A 10,312-nucleotide genomic window follows, 5' to 3' on the forward strand; every position below is an offset into this window, starting at 1 on the left:
TGTAGCTTTAGTTACTTTGTCTTTTCCTCCTCCCCCCCCCCCCAACCCCAGAGCTGAGAACCGAACCCAGGGCCTTGTGCTTGCTAAACAAGCGCTCTCCCACTGAGCTAAATCCCTTTTAGAACAAAGATGCCCATTCTTCTAGTTATATACTGCTGAGCAATGCTCTTACCCCCAAAACCCAGTAGATTAAAATAGTAATCACGTGGTAAGCTCACACATCTGTGGGGTAAGCAGGGCTTGGCATGGAAGGCTTGTCTGTGCCTCACAGGGCAGTAGACAGGGACCAGAGAACACACTCTCTCACTGCTCGTGTACAGACCTGACAAGTCACTGTGTCAGCTGAGAGCTCTGCTGAGTCACAGACAAAATGACTTCCAGTCTTCTTGAAAGCCTCACTGCTCAGACATCTGCAAAATATACGGCTAGGTTCCATCAGTGACAATTCCAGGAGGCAGGAAGCAGATGTTGCCAGCTGCTTAAGGCTTTTCTCAGAAATGGATACAGCGTCATTTTCATCACCTCCACGCAGCAGGTAACAGAAAACAAAGACGCAGCAGACAGGAACGTAACCACCACCTTTACTGCCAAAGAATTGAGTGATAAGTTTTGGTACCACCATTTGCACCAACGGGTGTTATAAAACAAAAACAAAACAAAACAAAAACAAAAACAAGCTTTTAAGGAAAGGAGTTCTAAAGTCAGTTCTTTAGATGAGTTTAGGCTCAGTCAAACATTCTAGAAAAAAAACAAATCTAGAATGAGAGCAATCTATAATGGGTTAGGGGGGCAGACTTTTATGTTTGTGTTGGGCAATATTTTGGAGTCAGGGAGGGCAGACAACACAGCTGTCCATCCAGTGCGGAGATAGTCATCTTCCTTTGGGGGAAAAAAAATGAAGGCCTATGCCAGCTATGCCAGGCAATCTAGTTCATGAGGGATGTTTTATCTTTTGGGGGAAGCCTTGAACTGTGGTGGGGATGCCTGATATACTTATAAAGCTGTTTAGTCTAAGCCTTACCAGAGGCACAGAGCATGGAAGGAAACTGGTCAGTGGCCACCAAAAAGAGAGCCATGTCAGCCACCCAGCACAGGGCTGGCATGGGGCAAAGAGCACTAGGTCTGGTCAGGAGCAGGAAAATAAGGGCCCTGCAAAAGTCTAGAAGTGGAGAGGCTGTTTGGTTGTTCAGAGAACAGGGCAGCCACCAAGGGCAATGAGGAATGCTGTGCAGACAAGGAGCATGGCCAGCACCACAAGACAGGCGCTACCAACAGGCGTAGGGTGGAGAAAACAACTGGTCAACCCAGTGCCTCTTACAGACTGTGCTCCTGGGAGGCTTATGTACTTTCAGTACTACTGAAAAGAGAGTAAGAATTGATTTCTTTAAGACGGAAATGCCTGAGATTGAAGTTCATGTCTATCTTTTCTATTCGTTACTTTCATTCCCTGAGTCTACATCATGGCTGTAAAGTTAGCATGGTCATGGACATTAGAGTGTGACATACATGCATGCTGTAGTACTGAAGCACGTGCACACACACACACTCTCTCTCTCTCTCTCTCTCTCTCTCTCTCTCTCTCTCTCTCTCAAATCCACTTAGACAGATGGCTTAGAAATACTCAATCCATTGAGGAGTGGGACTGCTTTCATTAAAAATGTAAATAATGCAAATTCGACAAAGGAAATTTGAAATAATTTAAATGCTCTGAGGTGCATTTGATACTTTGCATGCAAATCTTCAGTCTACATTTTTGCTTCATAATATTGAAAGCCTACATCTTTGTTTTATAGGTTTCTTGGTGGGATAATCGAATGTGCGCTGCATGTGTGGATGTGCATGTGGAGATCAGAGGAGAACATTAATGTCTTCCTCCATCTCTCTCCACATTAGTTTTTGAGACAGGCTCTCTCGCTGAGCCCTAAGCTCTGTTTCAGCTAGGCTGGCCAGCTAGTGAGTTCCAGAAACCTGCCAGCCTCCATCCACCAAAGCCAAGATTAGTGGCAAGAGTGGTCAAACCCAGGTTTTATGTGTGCACTGGGGATCTGAACTCAGGCCTTGCTTTTGTAGCATGTCCTCTTACACACTGGAATATTTCCCCAGGCCCTGGAGTGACTTTTGATGGCTACAATCTATTTGTTCACACTACTATATCAGGATATGTTTAACCAGTCTCACACTAAAGTGTCTTTAAAGCAGGTTTTGTACTTTGAGGCCACGCAGCTAACACTGCTGTGAGTACCTTCAGGTATAACTCTTTGCATAACACCTTTGATAATTTCCATGGCACAACATCCTGTAATTAGGACTACCAAATAAAAAGCATCAACATCCTTACATTTTTTTTTTAATCACAAGGGATTTTAAAATAGCTCTTGGCTATCCTCAACACAACCAAGTTATCACTTTTTAAAAGAAACTTTGCGTTCTAATGACAAGCCATCCCATAAATACCTCAGTTGGAAATCTCTATTTCCCTCATTGCTCAAATCATCCTGAGAATGGAGGATGAGAGGTCCCTGGCATTTGCCAAAGGTACATTCTACCACAGAAGGCACAAGCTCTCACTCTCATGTCTCTCACTCTCCCCCATCACCCTGGAGTTCAAAAATCAGAAAAGACTGTTTTGATTTAGGGTCTTCTTCTTTCTCTGCATCACAGCTCCCTCAACCAGGAGCTCTCTAACTTGATCCCTGTACCAGCAGCCTGGACATCATGTGGAAATGTTACCTGTGTGCAGCACAAATCCTGGCTTATTTCCTGTTGATGACCTGGAGGGGCTGGCGAGGAGCAGCCTGTGTTAAGGAGCCTTCAAATGGTTCCCCAACGTGCTCTGGACCCCTGGGCCCTGGTCACTGTGGGAGTCCACCTTCTGAGAAGGCAGCAAGAAAGCTGTGGCTGCTGGGTCCGGAGCTCTGCTTGCCATATCTTATCAGAGCAATATTGTCCAGTAAGCTAGTTCCTGTCCAGCACCATTGTCCTCCACGGTTGTTTTATAGGCTGGAGACAGTAAATGATGGGGCTTTGTGTGAACATTTTTTGAAGATAAGGGCTTAAGAAATACTAATTTTCCCTCATTTTAAACAGAAAGCTTCTTTTTGTTTGTTTGGCTTGGTTTTCTGAGACAGGGATTCTCTGTGTAACCCTGGCTGTCCTGAAACTCATTTTGTAGACCAGGCACACCTTGAACTTACAGAGATCTGCCTGCCTCTGCTTGCCAAGCACTGGCATCAAAGACTTGTACCACCATGCCTGGCTCGTTTTTAACAGACATTAACCTAATATATCTATATATTTATGTATGTGTGTATATATAAATATATCTGTGTGTAAATATATATGTGTATGTGTGTGTGTGTGTGTGTGTGTGTGTGTAGAAAAAGGGAGAAAGAGTTTGCTTTCTCTTTTGTTTTTGTTTTTGTTTTTGAAGACAGGATTGCTCTATGTAGCCTTGACTGTCCTGGTCTCGCTTTGGAACCAGGCTAGCCTTGAACTCACAGTGATCTGCCTGCCTCTGCCTTCCAGGTGCTGAGATTAAAGGCATGCTCCACCGTGCTGGGCTTGAGAGTTTGTTTTCTTAAGGTAGATTCTTATACAGCCAAGGTTGGCCTTGAACTTGCTTGCTGCATAACAGGCCTCGAACTCCTGATCCCCCTGCCTCTATGACCTGGGTGCTGATATTACAGACCGAACAACCACATTCAGTTTATAAAGTGCTGAGGATCAGACCCAGGCCCTTGTGCTTGCTAGGCACAGGATGAGCTGGGCTACATCCCCAGGGCTAACCTTTACTTTGATCCTTAGTTATTTTTGTTCCTATGAGTATATCATGGAAGCACTGTGCTGTGGGGGCGAAATAAACAGCTCAGTTATGGAGGCTGTAAGAGTGACCTGTCTCTTGGAGAACAGCATAGTAACAGGTCATATTGGGAATGCCATGGAAGCTACAGGGCCCTGTGTAGCAGTCAGTGGACTTAGATCATTTGCTGCACAGAGGATGGTGCAGACTCTATGCATGGCTCTAGCCCAAGGAGCTTACTTGCTACTTGGGAAGATCCTCATGCAAGAGAAACAAATTTTTAGTCACCAGAGAGATGGCTCTGGCCAAGGACTCAAGCTTAGTTCTCAGCACTGGGCAGCCCACAGCCTCCTGTAACTGCAGCTCCCAGGGATCTGAAACCATCTTCTGGACTCTAAGGGCACCTAGACTTACACATGCACACACGAGCACATGCACACCCACACCCACACACTCACACGTGTACATGCCCTTGCATGCACACACACCTTAAAAATAAAAATAAATATTCATAAAAAGGAAAAACAATGTTATAAAACCTAAAACAGAACTGCAGGAGACAAGAAAGGACAGCCAGTTTGGTTGGAGCAGTTCCTCCCACCTGGAAATATTTAAGACCTGCTTGGGAATGAGGTGCCTTTGTCCCTGGTAGCTTCTGTGGGCAGGGAATGGGACAGGAGATGGCCTTGGGAAGGTCCATTGGGGCAGAAAGGTGGGGCTAGAAAGAGACTAGAAAGGTACAGCCAAGTAAATGTGTAACTTGTTTGGGAAAAGTGGCCCTGGAAGGGCAGAAGAGGGTGTTCGTGAACAGTCGTGTCCATATGGCTGGAACAGGATGCAGAAGGTCACTAGGCTTTACTGTGCTTCCGTTCTGTACATGTAGGAGTGTGAAGGGAGACTTCCTACCTGGAAGGGCTGTTGGAAGCACGGGATGATGGGATATCTGCAAAGTAGCTAGAACAGTGGGCAGTGCAATGGCAGCATGTGTGCTGAGCAGCACAAGGGGAGGGAGGCTTCAATTAGCAGAGAGAACTTGAATTTCTGGAAACTGTCCACCACCCAAGCATTCTGTATTGACCACGCCCCGCCCCACCCCATGTCATTACTGAACTAATGCTCAACACTCCAGAGTGTGAGACCACCTCTGCCTTTAAGCAACTCTCTGTCTCAACATGTCACCTCGCACCGAGCTAGAGCTCTGTGACTGTTTACACAGCTGATTTTCAAGCAGAGTGAGTGGACAATGTATAGACAATGGAATTACCAGTAACTCTTCCAACTACTCCACAAAATAGAAATTGATGGAACATTACCAAACTCATTCTATGAGGCCATAGTCACCTTGGTACCTAAACCTCACAAAGACCCAACAAAGAAAGAAAATTTCAGACCAATTTCTTTTATGAATATTGATGCAAAAATGCTCAATAAAATACTCACAAACCAAATTCAAGAACACATCAAACATATCATTCATCATGACCAGGTAGGCTTCATCCCAGGCATGCAGGGATGGTTCAATATATGGAAATCCATCAATGTAATCCACTATATAAACAAACTGAAAGAAAAAAAAACAAAACCACATGATCATCTCCTTAGATGCCAAAAAAGCATTTGACAAAATCAACACCCATTCATGTTTAAAGTCCTGGAGAGATCAATGATTCAAGGCACATTCCTAAACACAATAAAGGCTATATACAGCAAGTCAATAGCCAATATCAAATTAAATGGACAGAAACACAAGAAAATTGCACTAAAACCAGGGCCTAGACAAGGCTGCCCACTCTCTCCATATCTCTTCAGTATAGTACTAGACATTCTAGCTAGAGCAATAAGACAACAAAAGGAGATCAAGGGAATCCACACTGGAAAGGAAGAAATCAAATTATCCATATTTGCAGATGATATGAATGATCCCCCAAATTTCCATCAGAGAACTCTTACAGTGGATAAATACCTTCAGCAAAGTGGCTGGATACTAAATCAACTCAAAAAAGTCAGTAGCCCTCCTGTATACAAATGACAATCATATTTAGATAGAAATTAGGGAAACTGCACCTTTCATGATAGCCATGAGTAATATAAAGTTTCTGTTTGTAATTCTAACCAAGCAAGTGAAAGACTTGTATGAAAAAACTTCAAGTCTCTGGTGAAGGAGATTGAAGAGGACACCAGAAGATGGAAATATCTCCCATGTTTGTGGATTAGGAGAATTAACATAGTAAAAATGGCCATTTTACCAAAAGCAATTTATAGATTCAATGCAATCCCTTAACAAAATACCTACACAACTTTTTAAAGACCTTGAAAGATCAATTCTCAACTTCATATGGAAAAACAAAAAACCCAGAATAACTAAAACAATCCTGTACAATAAAAGATCCTCTGGACAAATCTCCATCCCTGATTTAGAGATGTACTATAGAGCAACAGTAATTAAAACAACATGGTACTGGCATAGCAATAGGCCAGTTGATCAATGGAATCAAATTGAAGACCCAGAAATAAGTCCACACACCTATGGAGACTTGATTTTTGACAAAGAAGCCAAATCTATGCAATGGAACAATGATAGCATCTTCCACAAATGGTGCTGGTCTAACTGGATGTTCATGTAGAAAAACGCAAGTAGATCCATTATCCATATGTGCATATCCATTCACAAAACTCAAGTCCAAGTGGACTAAAGACCTCAGCATAAAACTAGAGACACTAAATCTGTTAGAAGAAAAAGTAGGGAAGAGCCTTGAACTCATTGGCACAGGAGACAACTTCCTGAACAGAACAGCAACAGCCCAGGCTTTACGGTCATCAGTTAATAAATGGGACCTCACGAGGCTGAGAAGCTTCTGTAAGGCAGAAGACACTGTCAACAGAACAAAGTGACAGCCTACAGACTGGGAAAAGATCTTCACCAAGCCTACATCTGACAAATGGCTCATATCCAACATATATAGAGAACTCAAGACATTAAACACCATCAAACCAAATAACCCAATTAAGAAATGGAGTTCAGAGCTAAACAGAGAATTTTCAACATAGGAATATTGAATGGCTGAGAAACACTTTAAAAAATGCTCAACATCCTTAGTCATTAGAGAAATGCAAATCAGAATGACTCTGAGATTCCATCTTATACCCATCAGAATGCCTAAGATAAAAAACTCAAGTGATAGCACATGCTGGCAAGGATGTGGAGAATGGAGAACACTCCTCCATTGCTGGTGGGAGTGCAAACTTGTACAACGACTGTGGAAATAAATCAGGTGCTTTCTTAGAAAATTGGGAATACGGCTACCTCATTACACTCCTTGGAATATACCCAAAAGATACTTGACCACACAACAAGGACATTTGCTCAACTATGTTCATAGCAGCCTTAGTCATCATAGCCAGAATCTGGAAACAGCCTAGATGTCTCTCAGTTGAAGAATGGATAAAGAAACTGTGGTGTATTTACATTATTGAACAGTACTCAGCTGATAAAAATAAGGAAATCTTGAAATTTGCAGGCAAATGGATGGAACTAGAAATAATCATCCTGAGTGAGTTAATCTAGACCCAGAAAGATACACATAGTATATACTCACTTATAATTGTATACTAGCCCAATATGGATGTCCTCTGAGAGTCTTTACTCAGTGGGGCATTGGGACAGATGCTGGGACTTGCTATTGGGGCTCCAGATGAGAGAGTTATAGGTGAATGGGGAAATAGAAGGACCCAGTGGGTCCTGGAACCCCACAAGAAAACCATCAAGGCTGGTGGATCTGGACCCAGGGGGGCATGCACAAACTGCTGTACCACCCAAGGACAATGCATACAGTAAAGCTAGACGCTCTACTCAGATCTAGCTAATAGACAGCGCATTCTCCGCAGTTGTGTATAGAGTGCGGACTGACTCTGACATCAACTCTGGTGCCCCTATTTGACCACTTTCCCTTGGAGGGGAGGCCTGGTGGCACACAGAGGAAGGAGAAGCAGGCTACCAGGATGAGACCTGATAGGCTGTGATCATATAGTGGGGAGGAGGTCCCCTTCTTCACAGGCCTAGGGGAGGGGAATAGGGTGAAAGAGGGAGGGAAGAGGGAATGGGAAGATACAAGTGAGGGGACAACAATTGAGATGTAATCTGAATAAATTATTTAAATAAAAAAAAAAAAAACGGAGTCAGATCCCTAAAGCGAGATGGGATTGACAAGTCATGTGAACCTTAGGTCTATGCTGGAAAGAGAAGGTCCATAATTTTATGTGTAATCCCCAGGAATCTTTCTAGTAAAAAATAGAAGGATGGAAATAGTTTATAGGTTTGTGTGATACTCCAAGTCAACTGTAAATAAACTAAACCTTCATTAACGGGGAGATCCCTGATGCTCTAAACCACCAGTGACACCGGGGTAGAAGAGAAATAATCAGTGGAGATTCTAGAAATCTAACGTTTTGCATTATTTTTTATCACACATGGTCTGCAAATGTACAGCTGGGTGTCTTTGAGCACAAGGCATTTCTACACTCCAGCTGAAGATACAGACCTCAGTCTGCGCTGGATCTCAGATGACCCAGACAGTGAGGGAAACTGGACAACAGCCAAAGCCGGAGGCTGTTCTTGGTGACTAAGTGGCTGGGGCAAAGCTGAAGAAACCATGGGACCTAGCTCAAGTGTCACTCCTTGGATATTTTTTCTCCCTCCCTTGGGGTTTATAACACACAGATATTGTTGTAGCTGATTGTCTCCTTTAAGATTTCCTGAGGTGATACAACATAGCCCAAAAAGGTGGAAGTAACAGAACTGTTCTTTGACAGTTTCATACATGATATAATATATGATGTATTTTGATCACGTGCCTCCCCCATTGCCCTCAATAATGTCAATCCCACTTCCACTGGGTCCCCTTCTTACTTCCATGTAGGTTTGTTTGGTTGGCTTTTTTTTTTTTTTTTTTTTTTAGACAGAGTCTCTCTGTGTAGCCTTGGCTGTCCTGGACTTTCTTTGTAGACTAGGCTGGCCTCGAACTCACAGCGATCCACTTGCCTCTGCCTCCCGAGTGCTGGGATTAAAAGCATCTGCCACCACCTTCCGGCTTGATTGGCTTTTTATTTGTTTTTAATTAACCTACTGGATGTAATTAAGGTCGCCTGTATAAGCATGGGTTAGGTTCCTGGAGCACGCTGGTAATGAAACATGACCCACGCTTGCCCAGAGCCATTAACTGCTAATAGCTCCTCAGTTAGGGGTGGGGCCCCATGACCCTACTCCCTTCCACACTGTAAGGTTGTCAGGCTTATCATTGTCAGGGAACCACAGCAGCTGTGAGTTCTTGGGTGCAGCAGCCATGTCCTGGCCAGGAGAGAGCGTTTCACAGCCTTCCTCGTCTTCAGCTCTTCCATTCTGTCTGCCCCTCTCCGTTGTATTCCCTGAGTGTAGGGGAGGAGCTGCTAGGGACCTCCTGCCACAGCTGAGTGTTCAATAGGCACTTGTTCTCAGCACTCGCATCCGGAACTGGACTCACACATAGTTGTGAGACACTGTGGAGGTGCTGAGAGCTGAACCCAGGCTCTGCAAGAGCAGCACATGGTCTTAGCCGCCAAGCCTCCATTTATACAGTTTAAAACGCAGTAGAGTTTTCATTAGCCTTCAATGTTTTAGAGATTAGCACACAAAGTCATTGACTTCATTGTCACATTTTCTGTGTGTGTGTGTGCGTGTGTGTGTGTGTGTGTGTGTGTGTGTTGTTCTTGTATCCCCTTGTCACAGCTCCTCTCTCCGTATCCTACATACCCTGCCTTGCTGGTCCTGTTGCTTCACCCAGAGTCCTGCCTTCTGTTTTCATGCTGTATACATTCCATTAGTCTTTGTTGACTTCCTTCATTTTTACCCATTCCTTTCCATTCCTGTCTCCTTTTTACTCTCACGTCACACACATGCACACTTGTGCACATGCTCACATGCATGTGCACATGCGCGCACACACAGACACACTGGGGGGTTTGAAATCTAGACATCATATGTAAATGATATGTGATATTTGTCTTTGCGAGTCTAGTATATATCACTTGGCGTGACTCTCTCCAGTCCTATACATTTTCCTGTAAACATCAGAATGTATAGCTGACTGAAACGCTACCGTGTATATATGTACTATATACCCCAGGTCATCTGCTGATGGGCAACTGAGCTAGGTCCCTGTCTTGGCTGTTGTGGCCATGCCAGTATCTCTGTGGTATGCTGACTTAGAATCCTTTGAATAAATACCTAAGTGTATCCTAGCTGGATCATATGGCAGCTGGAGATTCTGCTTTTCGAGGCCTGCCATAGTGATTTCCACAGGGACCCTACCAGTTTATGTTCCCACAAGCAACGAATAATAAGGCTTGTTCTTTCTCCATATCATCACCAGATATTATAGTTTGTTTCCTGGATGTTAGCCATTTTGACTGGAATGAGGTAGAATCTCGATGTAGTTTTGACTTGCGTTTCTCCTGATGGCTAACGATGTTGACCGTTTT

This window comes from Acomys minous (genome assembly GCF_964271855.1).
Source record: "Acomys minous genome assembly, chromosome: 14".
In the NCBI taxonomy this organism is placed as follows: domain Eukaryota; kingdom Metazoa; phylum Chordata; class Mammalia; order Rodentia; family Muridae; genus Acomys; species Acomys minous.